The 12,891-nt window shown below is 40.5% G+C and overlaps 2 long non-coding RNA genes across 2 annotated transcripts in view; one reads left to right on the forward strand and one right to left on the reverse strand.

The window, feature by feature from the left end:
• Positions 1 to 12,891, forward strand: part of LOC310825690 — a 104,943-nt gene that overhangs the window by 84,988 nt on the left and 7,064 nt on the right. The gene's annotated exons all lie outside the window — the stretch shown is intronic.
• The window catches only part of LOC310825665, a 217,145-nt gene that overhangs the window by 75,602 nt on the left and 128,652 nt on the right, over positions 1 to 12,891 (reverse strand). The window contains exon 5 of the long non-coding RNA XR_014555412.1: positions 149 to 207. This is a non-coding gene — a long non-coding RNA (uncharacterized lncRNA). The remainder of the gene's footprint in view (positions 1 to 148; positions 208 to 12,891) is intronic.

Genomic DNA, 12,891 nt, shown 5'->3' on the forward strand with positions numbered 1-12,891 from the left:
CGTGTCTAAGAATTCTGGAAAACCAGGTTCCTAAAATGCGCAGGTAGCATAAATGAGAAGAGCAGGCTCCCCACTGCAATTTCATAATACAATAAAAACACATATAAAAACATTGCATATATTTTAAAAAAACAGTTGGAAGAATTACCTGTATCTAGTAGCCATTGGTAGCCTCATTTGTTTATTTGTCTAATCCCCTTTTTAGAGCTGTGGGAAATAAACACAAGGTCAGTGTATGGTCACTGCCACCACCTCACAAATAGGCTTGCACCCTTAGCTACTGGCCATTCCCATTACTGACTCACCTCTCTACTCAAGGGCATCAATTTGAAATGATGACCACCTTCATCTTTGCATACAATGACATCATAAAGTATGCATCTGGAATACTAGTAGGGTGTAGTCTCTATGGAGAATTATATTTATTAGGGCAATTGTATTAGAGAGCAAATCTCGGTTCTCCCTAACCAACAATGTATTGAAAATGTTCATTCAAATCTGCTTTTACTTTACTGTTATCAGGATAACAACATCTGATTCTTTTCACAGGTACCATATTTTTCATTCTATAGGACACACTTTTCCCCCTCCAAAAATGAAGGGGAAATGTGTGTGTGTCCTATGGAGTGAATGCAGGCTTTCGCTGAAGCCTGGAGAGCAAGAGGCGCACCGACCCCTCTCACTCTCCAGGCTTCAGGCAGCTATCCGCAAGCCTTCGGAGCGCTCCAAATTTTTTTTTCTTTATTCCCCCCCCCCCTAAAAACTAGGTGCGCCCTATGGTCCAGTGTGCCCTATGGAGCGAAAAATACGGTATATAAGAATGCAAGAAGGAACCTAGTCCAGCATCTCCTTCTCACAGTGACCAACCAGATGCCTCTGTGAAGCTCAGAGCCAGTGTGGTGTAGTGGTTAAGAGCAGTGGACTCGTAATCTGGTGAACCGGGTTCGTGTCTCTGCTCCTCCACATGCAGCTGCTGGGTGACCTTGGGCTAGTCACACTTCTCAGCCTCACTCACCTCACACAGTGTGTGTTGTGGGGGAGGAAAGGAAAAGGAGATTGTTAGCCGCTTTGAGATTCCTGAAGGGGAGTGAAAGGCGGGATATCAAATCCAAACTCTTCTTCTTCTTCTTCTGGTGAACCGGGTTCGTGTCTCTGCTCCTCCACATGCAGCTGCTGGGTGACCTTGGGCCAGTCACACTTCTCTGAAGTCTCTCAGCCCCACTCACCTCACAGAGTGTTTGTTGTGGGGGAGGAAGGGAAAGGAGAATGTTAGCCGCTTTGAGACTCCTGAAGGGGAGTGAAAGGCGGGATATCAAATCCAAACTCTTCTTCTTCTTCTTCTTCTGGTGAACCGGGTTCGTGTCTCTGCTCCTCCACATGCAGCTGCTGGGTGACTTTGGGCTAGTCACACTTCTCAGCCTCACTCACCTCACACAGTGTGTGTTGTGGGGGAGGAAAGGAAAAGGAGATTGTTAGCCGCTTTGAGATTCCTTCGGGTAGTGATAAAGCGGGATATCAAATCCAAACTCTTCTTCTTCTTCACAAGCAGGACATGAGCACAGTGACATGGTCCCACTCATGAGCAACTTTCCCTGATACTGGATGCAATAGTAACTATAAATAATAACATAGGTAAGAATGCCATTATCAGGATTGTCCGGTTATGTGATTTTCATGGCACCTAATGGATAGTGCTTGTGACATCACTAATGACCAGTGATACATGCCATGCTATGAAAATAACAATCCACTTGCAAAGAAAAGGACATGCAGCAGAAAATGAAACAAGGTAACATATGGAGAATCCTCTTCGGAGTTTTACCAAATGATTAAGACTTGAGTCTAAACTTGGGACTCATTGCTGAGATGAAACTAAGTATCCATTGTCATTCAGTCTTTGAACAGACAAAGGGAAACAGTAGTATATCTATTCTTCCTCCTCTGAAAACAAATACTCTAACTCCACAACAAGGCTACCTGCAACTATCCCTTATGGATGAACTGGCTGGGTGCTTGTTTTTCCAACAATATTTATATCCCATCCTTATATCACAAGAACAATATGCAAGGAACAATAATATATCTTTTAAAAACAAACCCATTAAATAAGCATAAGCACAGGTAAAATTCAGTTACATTATTATGCTATTGCCTTTGAATTGTGAATAATCTCATAAAGGATTTAATCAAGAGGAGGGCCAGTCTTTGAACTTCACATCTGAATAAACCATAGGAAAATCTGATCCAAATATACATGTATATGCAGAGCTTGAAACTTGCCTGTGTTATTCAGCGACAACTAGAAAGTGGTGCTGTCAACAAAGATGTCGCCTTGGGCTCTTTCCTCTAGGGAGGCAGGATATAAATTTAATAAAATAAACATTAGATGTAAGTTCTTATCTTTGTTGGACACATCACCTAAGGCATCAGGAGTTTACAATATGATTTTTCCTCCTTCCTTACTTCCCATCTCACTCACTCACTCACTCACTCACTCACTCATAAACACACACAGCAGCTGCACCATGTTCCATGTCTGAACCTGCTCCTGTGAATGCTACCCCAGCTTAAAGGCATAGGCCAACATGTTTTAACGGCTAATAAAAGTTATTTTGCTTAAAGAAATACTTGAGATTAATAAACGCTCACAAAGCCAGAAAATCATTCCAGCTATTCATTTTTCTTCAGTTTCTTTAGCTTTGAATTATTATGCAAGATTCTTCCCCTTTCCTATTACCTATCGGAATACAGACACATTTTGAAATTAGAATCTTTAATAAATATTTCACATGGTGTTGAAGGCTCTCTCTTGGCTTGTGGGGTGTCCCCCTAATGTACAGATTAAACTAGGTTTTCACAGAGTCAGCTCACCCAGCAGGAATTCTGCTGATCCCATTATGTGCTGTGATGTGAGAGTGAAGATCGTGCTGCATAAATATTCATTTAGCATCTTTTGAGATTTCACTCCTCATTCATTTGCTGCCTGACCCCCTTTGCCATTTCTCCCCTGCATAATCATCACTGCTGAGCAAACCAATTGGGGGGGGGGATGAATTTGCAAGATTAAAACACCAGAGAGAAAACAGATTCATGTGCACGGGAAGGAGAGCAAGGAGAAGTCCATTCAGGATCATTTGCTTAGAGGTTTAAATCTATGGTCTGGTATATCTTGCCTTTATTCTCTCCTGTGTCTGTATATGCAATCAGATTAAAATTCTGCCCCAAAGGATTGGTAGCAAGAAACTATTTCTAATCATGTTGACAGATGGTGAAAACATAGACTATCATCCTTCCTCATCCGGGTGCAACATCTGCATGCAGAGGACTCTCCATAGCAATCAGTGGAGCCATATTCCCCCTCCCTTAGGGAAAGCACCCATATTTTCAGGTTTAGAAATAAAGACTTCAGGGCACTAGGGCCATGAGATTTCATTCCCCTGCCATTTTGAGTGCTTCCCCTTAACCTTGACTCAAAAAATCTTCTCTTTCTCTCTCTTTCTGCATGAAAAGGTGATCTGGCACAGGAACCAGTCACAAAGGGTGAATTTGGCTGCAAGTGTACAAGCAATCCTGTTGGTTCAGAGAAGTCTCCCACCCTCTCTTCAGATACTGTAGACGCTCCAGATCAGGCATCCCCAACCTGTGGCCCTCCAGATGCTTTGGCCTACAACTCCCATGATCCCTAGCTAACAGAACCAGTGGTCAGGGATGATGGGAATTGTAGTCCAAAACGTCTGGAGGGCCAAAGGTTTGGGATGCCTGCTCCAGATGATATAAACAACCTTTATCCACACAGTTCCAGGCTGATCAAAGCTTCAATATACACCTATTGATGGGCTTCCTGGAGACCTAAAGGGGAAATGCAATAAAATATTCTACCCAGTGTAGAAAAGTCAGTCACATGCAACCTCTTCCTCCCTTATTCATCAAGCCATGGACTTTTCCTTTGTTTCTGCATGGAAAGCACTTGTAAAACCATTCCATGGTCTATAACTGCCTGCATATCCTAGCTCTCCCTCGCTCGGTGGTCTGGAGTCCTTCTTCCAGTCCACGGGGAAGAGCTTAACAGTACAGCACCTGCTTTGTGTGCAAAAAGCCCTAGTCTCAGTCTCAGTATTTCCTGAAATCCTGGAGAGCTGCACTCCAGCCCTTTCCCTGGAAAGGTTATAGCCAAGGATCTTACCCAATCTCTCTTGAATTCTAAGCCTAAACTTTCCCACTGGGCTACAGCACCACCTAGGGCCTTTTCAGTATAGGAACAACAGCAACAAAGAGGACAGCACCCCATAGTACATGGTTCTGAATGAGTTTTGAGGAACTTATTTATAAAGAGAAATGTTTAGCGCCTCTAAATAAAAACCCAAACTGCTTGGGACAACTTTTCTTCTCCAAGGTACCCTTCCTAGCAGTGTGTCTGAATTTGCAGTGTTGAAGGACTAGGCTCTGTGACATCTGCCTAATGCTCCAGCAGTTGCCACCCATGTATTTATTTGTTTGAGCTACTTATATACTGCTTAATTACCCAAAGTTTCTAGGTGGCGGCTCTGATGCTTTCCAAGCATGGCTGTTGAAGAGTCATGATTGGCAAGCATCACAGTAGTTGGTGAAAGGAGCTGCCAAGGATTTTGTAGAAGCTGGTGGTGTATCAGTTTTTGTTTTAGAGCTATCCTTGTGATTTAGCTTTGCTGCTGATAGTAGCATAGGATTGCTGCCGCATTATAGTGTCCCAGTGATGGGGTAGTCAGCCTACTAAGCAGCTCATCGTTCTAATTAAACTGACTTATAAAATGGTTTACAGCACCACAGCCTGCACAGAGATGTGTCACATCACATCTGAGCATATCAGTCACATTAGATTACATGCAGCTCAGTCAATCGGCCAAGAGAGTGATGCCATATGTAGAGATTTTTTGGGTGCTTTGGGCTTCAAGCCCTTACAGCTGTAGGTCACAAATACTTGTGATCATGAGGCAATGGCAGAAAAGAGGAGGGAGGTGGAATGGAAACACAGAACTCGTAAATGCTGCAAGTCTCAACACTGTATTGTCAGTGCAGTGCAGTTTTCGGACAAAGGAAAATGGAAAATACCTTGCACAGTTATACGCTGAATGTTCAGTGTTGAGACTTGCAGCATCTACGAGTCTATTTTTTAATAAAATTTCACATTCAGTAGGTAAGCATTTCTAGAACTTACTAACTTTTGACTTTCTTTCCCCCTAAAATCTATGGTTGGTTACAATATATTCTCCTTTCATTCTCCTACAACCCAGTGAAGTAGGCTTGATTAATGGGCAGTAACTCCCCCAAAGCTATTAGTGAATTTCGTGGTTGAATAGGGTTCTGAAACTGGCAGCTTGGCAAAAGACTTTATAGTGTGAGTACAATAGATGTTTTCTTCCCTATTTGAAGTATTATTGAATAAATGAGGGTAAGCAAAATGGTGCAGTGTCTCCAGTTGCTAAATAAATTCTAGGTGTAAAATGTTGGAAGTATTTATTATTTAGGAGGCACATTATTTCAGTTGGCCAATTGTCAAATCAAGTTTCCACCTTCATGAAAAATTCTGCTTCCCATGAGGAAGGTATTGTCAACCGGGATTGGGGAAGGCTCCTCTTTCTGAAGCCATGGCAAACCACTGACAGCTGCTGTAGACAATACCAAGCTGAATAGACCATTTTGATTCATTATAAGACCTGTTTCTATATTCATAATCAAGCCAGAAAGATGTCAGGCAAGCTAGTAACTCTCACGTGATTTTCCCCTCCCCTACTCCCCAAATTCCAGATGTACTAAACAGAGACGAGCTGAGAGTTGTTAAAACAACATATTGTTCTGAAGCAGTATTAAGTCTTTATTCTGACCTATACGGGCTGCCAGTTTCTGGCTTGATAATGTTTGAACCTACCTGCATGTCACCCAGGCTATTAATGGGAGAACCCCAATAGTGGTCATGAAGGATTTGCTTTTTCTTTTTCTTTTCTTTTTTGTAGCTTTATTCCTAGAGGAAAGGTAGAAAAGTTGTGTGTGTGATCAGCTTTAAGAACTGCCAGAGCTGCAGAATCCCTGTTCACACTGAGGTGCGAGGTAGTGCCCCAACCTCCACACAGTCATTATGCATCTAGACATTGGTTCTTATTTGACCAAACCAACTGGAGGGAACCAAACTTGAAGAGGAGTACAAAAGATGCTTGAGACGAAGTATACAAGCATTTCTGCCAGAACGTTTTACTTGCTTCCAGTGTGATTTCCATTAATTTACCTTGTTCATAGGCTAAAAGGCACCTTAGGCATGAAGAGCACAGCATGCTCTTCAGCCGCACTGTAGAGCCAGTTCGTCATTTAAGAAAATGAAAAGATCACCTTAAGCTGCTGCTTTGAAGTTTCACTGATGTGTTTTTCCCCTAACACATTTCCTCCCACGTGGAAAAAGCTTGCCAAAAGCAATCCCAGGAGAGTAAAATATGATTTGGCTAACTGAGATGCATCTGACTGTCAGAGATTGTCAGCAGATCAAATAGGTAGGTGGGTCAGGTTGTTTTTCCACAGAAATTTTGCTTTAGAGAGCCATGTTTTCCAGCTTAATTATGCTATTCATTTATTTCAATGGTAATATCTAGGGGAGATGTTAGTATGGTTGTAATTTTTTCTTGTTTTATCTCTTTGTAAACTGGACCATAAAAACTGAGCACATGATTGAAAAACTACACTGAGGATTATTATAATCTCCTGTAGTGAAATAGGTGAAAATTTTATTAAGACCAAGTGTGCAGTACTTAGTATGTTGATGTAAGTACACCAGCTTTTCTGAGTCAATACACCATTTATATTTTACATGGTCTGGTTTCAATAATAAGATTATTATAATTATTCCTATTTTGTATGCCTTATGGATGCCCTGGTGACCTTTCCCCCTCACTGAATCTGTTCTTTTGACTACATTGACCTGAAGGCCTCTTGAAAAAAACAACTTTGTGACACACACACCAGTTCTTATGACTTTCCTACACATATTTGGGATTTCATCCTCAGCTCCAGAAATTGCCACTGGCTATCTATGATATTTTGCTTGCTGTGGAAATAAATGTTTCTCTGTATGGTTCATTATTTTATTCCTCTAACAGCTTGATAAGCTCTTTCAAAGCAGATCGCTTTATTTACAGCCTTCTGATTTTCCAGGAATCAGCAGTACTTAGGTCAAATTTTGTACCATCCAAAAAACCCTTGTTTATAGATCTCAGGTTATTTTTGTTTATGTCTTTGTTCCACTTTAAATGAAGGTTTCTAGGTGGTTGGAATCATACAGAAAAAAAGAAATGCATGATAGAAATTAGTCAAAATATCAGAAAAATATATAACAATGAACAAAGTAAAATACTGGAGAGGAAAAGAAAATCAAGCAGAGGTCAGGCCACTGACAATTAAACCATGCTGAAAATAATAGCTTTGTGAGAGGAATAGGGGTCACCTAACAATTCTCAGCACCTTTAACAAATTACAGTTTGCAGGATTCTTTGGGGGAAGCCACAACTGTTTAAAGTGGTATAATACTGATTTAAATATATAGTGCAGATGGGTCCTATGCCTGTCTATTTATGTTTTGTGCTTTGGAGGGTGGAAATTATGTGACCTCTGTTGCTCTTCACATAATTGTAGAGATGGAAAAGGCCATCTAGTCCAACCCCCTGCAGTTCAAGAATATTTTTGCCCAATGTGGGACTGGTGTTAGCGGTGCTTTTTTTCTGGGAGGACGCAGGGATATGCATACCCCTAAACATTTTGTGAATCTAAGTTTGGCCTCACTGAGGGGCAGTATTTCAATATGGGTAGGAAAAAGAGTGTACCCCTAAACATTTTTTTTAGAACAAAAGCACTCGGTGTCAATATGAAACTGTCAAAATTGAGGTGTTGTGCAGGGCTGTTTAGCAGTAGCTTGTTGGTGACAGGTTCTGAAAAGGGAGAGAGAGACTATTGTTTTTAATGAGTCTTTAGACAGGTCTTGGATCAGGTAAATTCATTGTGATTGCTCTGGGAAATGGCAGACTGATAAACTGGAGGTTCTGGTTAGTGAAGAATGGGCACTTAGCTGTCAAGAAAAATAACTACCAGTTGGGAAAAGGCATTGGGAAAATCAGTTGATGAAGGAGGTGTGAGGCAAAGGCTAGAGAGCTGCAGTCAAGGTGGATAGCAGAGACCTGAATATTAAGTTATTCATCCTTGGTGTGTAAATATTACTAGTGAATATCAGAGAAAGGGTTGGACCAGGAGTCTGCCCTGTGTAAAGATCTTAACAGAAGAATGTTACACAAGTGGGGGGTTGTTGTTGTTTTAAAAAAGTTAGCTAAAGTGTCCAAGCGGCCAGCAGTATTATTGAATCAGAGTTGGAAGGTACCCAAGGGCCATCTTATCTCACCCCCTGCAATGCAGGAATCTCATCTAAAGCATTCATGACAAATGGCCATCCAACCTCTACTTAAAAACCTCCAAGGAACTTCAGAGGGAGTCTGTTCTGCTGTCAAACAACTGGAGGAGCCTCAAGACTGTCACTGCCAGTTGGAGTAGGTTGTAACTGAATTTTGCTGGAGCGGCGATTTAGAGAAACTAGATAGATGGTTGACTTCAGGCTTGCAGAAACTCTTGCTTCCCACTTTTAATAGAAACCCAGTCAAAGCGAGGTGCAAAGTAGTGGCTCAAGGGGCAGGGAATTCTTTAACACAGAATTAAGGAACAGGATGGCCCTGTGCACATGCTCAAACCAGAAATTGGTTTTCAGTACCAGAACCAAACTCACAGTCCTGTCTGTCACACAACAATCCTCTCCTGGACCCCCATCTTACAGCTTTCATAATCTCAGCAGCCTAATTTTAGATAGTGGGGGAAAGGCCTTTCTATTGCTGCTATGATGCAAAAATTGGGAGAGAGTAGTTCTTGGTAATTGATTACAAATCACTCTGTCTCAAAATCTTCCAATCAATCATAGCCTACCTTCCGCTCATTCCTGTACATAAAAAGAAACACAACAATTCTTAAATATCACCATATTGATTTCCTGTAGGAGCCTTTAAAATGTACATAGGCATAATATTAACAAACAGATTAGTTAGGCTTTTAATAAAGTAGCACGTGCCAAGAAACCAGGGGGGAGGGAGATACACAGAAATATATACTGCCTTTTAAAGCTGGGGGAAAAAGTTTTTTTACACTAAGGCACACATGTTCCCTAGTCTTCTTATCTAGAAATGTTAAGCTGCACAATTTAAATGCACTGTTATCCTATTTATTTTTATCTATGGTATAACACTGATAATATTTTAAATCATTTTTACACTGAGCAGAAGAACATAACTGTTTTTGATTAAGTACACAGTCTTACTGGCCACTTGGTGTCACCATTGCTCCCTCAGTTTTGAATACTCAGTACTATAAACTACTGCACACGATTACTGTTTTGTAGGTTGCCCAATTGAAACCATTATGATCCTAGCTACACAGTGGGGGAGGCTAAAACACACAAAATATATTGCTGTACACAGGCTGAAAGATTACAAGTAGTAGTTGCACATGCAATATAGAAGCCAAGGTTGGTCTTGCATCCACTGTCAAAACGCTCCCACCTGAGGTTCTTCTAAATTTATATTTTATTAACATCATTTTGCATAAAATGGAAACAAATGTGGTATCATTAAAAGAAGGGTTCATTTGTTGCATGGATACTTTGCTCGGGCATAGCACACATACTTTGCATGTGTAAGATTTTTATATGTATAATGTTTGTATGTGTGTGTGTGTGTGTGTCCACACACACACACACACACACACACACACACACACACACACACACAGCTGTTCTCAGTATAAGGATGGTTCATATGTTCATAATTCCTAAATTCTTCAAGGGAATATGCTGTTTTCAAAAAGGCCATGCACTTCCACCCCCTCAACTCCCCCACTAAGAATCTGTATTCACATCCTCTGTCAGAACACTAGATGGCAGGCAGTACTTGATTTCTTTCTAAACCCCTTTGTGCCTGCTGAATTTATTGAATCACCTTCTCCATTTTCTCATATAGGTAATAGGAGAGTCTTTTTTTTAAAAAAGCAACATGAACATGAGAAAGGACATGCCTGTATCTGCTTAGCAAATGTACTTGACTAAAAGAGCTTGTTTTAGCAGACAGTTAAACTTGGAGTGCTTGGATTTATTTAGTTTATCTCTGTTGAAGTTCCTGGGAGTTTTTAAGAAAATGGAAGAACTTCAGCCTAAACTGCTAGAGAATGGGGCCTAACAGTCTAGGCTTCTTATGGAGCAGTTTATATTTTCTTGGTATGGTGACCCATTTATTGTTACATGATTTTTGGCCCTTAGGTCTTGAACAGCCATCGGTTTTTAATTGCTGCTTTGCCTATTTTGTAACAATTACTCCAAGAAAACATCCCCAATAATGTTGGCCTTTATATAGTAGTTAACAAAGCTAGTCATGGTTTAGTTTACGCGAATGTAAGAACACCAACCATATGATTGCAGGATATCACTTCAGAAGCTATTCTAAAAACAAAAGCATAATGAACTATGAATATTTTAAATAGTTTTATTCAAGTCCATTTTGACAAGTATCAGTGGGATGACTGAGCTTATATTTTGTCAACAAGCACGCTAGTGCAGGGTTTGATGTCTGTTGTTAAACATGGGCTGCACACATATTTTTAAAGCATTGTGATAACACTTCAATCAGCCATCGCTTCTCACAGAGAATTCTGGGAGCTGTAGTTTGTTAAGAGTTCTGAGACCTCTAATTTTCTCATAGAGTTAAGACTTCCCAAAGTTCCCTTTGAAGAGGGACTGATTGTTAAACCACTCCCAAAATTTCCCTCTCAAAATAGACTTCATTTATCCAATACTGGAAGTGACTTAAAATCAGATAGTCTGAGTGTGTGGAATATACCTTTTTTTCTTACTTATTTAAAACTCCTCATAATATTTCATTAAAGTTTGGCAAGCATTTCATTTTAGTGGACATAATTTCTAGATTTCACTAAATGAGTCTGTGCTATTTCATTTCAGTAAACATATTCACATGCAGGGATCAACAAAGGAAATCTTCTCAGTCTGAACACCTCATAAATCAGTAAGAACCAGGATCACATCATGTTTAGACTGTTTAGAAAAATGAAGAGGGCACTAGCATCTTTTCAGGGAGATATATTTTGCTCTCTTTAGGGGTGTATGAAGGCACTTTTCATGGCGACACGGATCACTCAAAACTGAGTGAATGGAAGGGCCTTCTGTGAATGGAGCTCCATTCACACAAATTTCCTCTCCTTGAATTTAGGGGATAAAAAATTTGCCAAATATTCAAAGTCCCCCTCACACTTCAACCCTCCATGAAACAAGCTATGATGTTTAGGTCAGCCCCTTAAAGGTTTTTACAAGATGTATCAGAAAACAAGATAGATGATATCAGTTGCACGGCTGACCTTCTGCAATTTTTGGAACCAATACATCATAACAATCATTTGAAAATGGCAGCTGTTAAAGAGGAGGAATGAATGTGGAATGAAAACCTGAGGACTAGGTGGGGTTGGGCGATGCACCTGGAAGGTGTGCTCTGGTTGAGTGCGTAATGTAGAGGTGTAATATAATGATGGTGGTGGTGGTGGTGATGATGATAATAATAATAATAATAGTGTACAGGTGTAATATAATGATGGTGGTGGTGGTGGTGGTGATGATAATAATAATAATAATAATAATAATAATAATAATAATAATAATAAAAAATAAATAAATAAATAAATAAATAATTTATTACTTATACTCTGCACATCTGGCTGGGTTTCCCCAGCCACTCTGGGCGGCTTCCAACAAGAGATTAAAAATACATCAAAACATCAGTCATTAAAAACTTCCCTAAACAGGGCTGCCTTAAGATGCCTTCTAAATGTCAGATAGTTGTTTATTTCCTTGACATCTGATGGAAGGGTGTTCCATAGGGCGGGTGCCACTACTGAGAAGGCCCTCTGCCTGGTTCCCTGTAGCTTTGCTTCTTGCAGTGAGGGAAGTGCCAGAAGGCCCTTGGCGCTGGACCTCAGTGTCCAGGCAGAACGATGGGGGTGGAGACGCTTCTTCAGCTATACTGGGCTGGGGATTGCACTGGGCACACAACAAGGACATGGATTTTCAGGGGTTAGTTGAATGCCCCTTCTTTCGGAACTTGTTCCCCAATATATTTGTGTTTGGATGACAGGAAATCTTTTCAGATCAACAAGTATCTAAACTCTCTTACCTTCCCTAAATTGTGAAGAGCATTTATACTGGTGCACCCTAATCTCCTGCCAGGAGCACTAATGGAGGGTTGATTTAGCCAGACCCCATTGGAAGAAAGAGCATGCCTCTTGTGACGAGATCTGGGAGGAATCCCTTTGTTTATTGCATATAATATAATGGCATTAGGAAGGATTAGATCTTTGCCCTTTTGAAAAGCATTTACCTGGTAGCCAGATCAGCATTATGTTGGAATTCTGTATGAAGGGAGAGGTCAAGAGGGTATCCTTTTTTTAAGTTTGGCTATCAAGATAGGAGTTCTGATCTCAGAGTGGGTTTTGGATGGATAGAAGGTTTTATATGTCTTGTTTGTATTATGCTTCTTGGTACGTGTAATACTCTTTTATTTGGAGCCTGTTACTCCAGTTACAATGTGTCTATCACCATATAAATAAATCTGATCTGACTGTAATATGCAGTGAAGTGCTGTAAACAAAGGGCTGGGAAGGAAAGCCAGAAGTTGGCAGGGCAATCTGTTTATTAAACTGATAAGTCTTAATCAATTTAGCTCAATTAAGGAAAAGACCTCCTAGATGAAAATGGAAATGTTTATAATATCTACATAGTTTGGT

Source organism: Podarcis gaigeae, assembly GCF_964106915.1.
Source record: "Podarcis gaigeae genome assembly, chromosome: 10".
NCBI lineage: Eukaryota > Metazoa > Chordata > Lepidosauria > Squamata > Lacertidae > Podarcis > Podarcis gaigeae.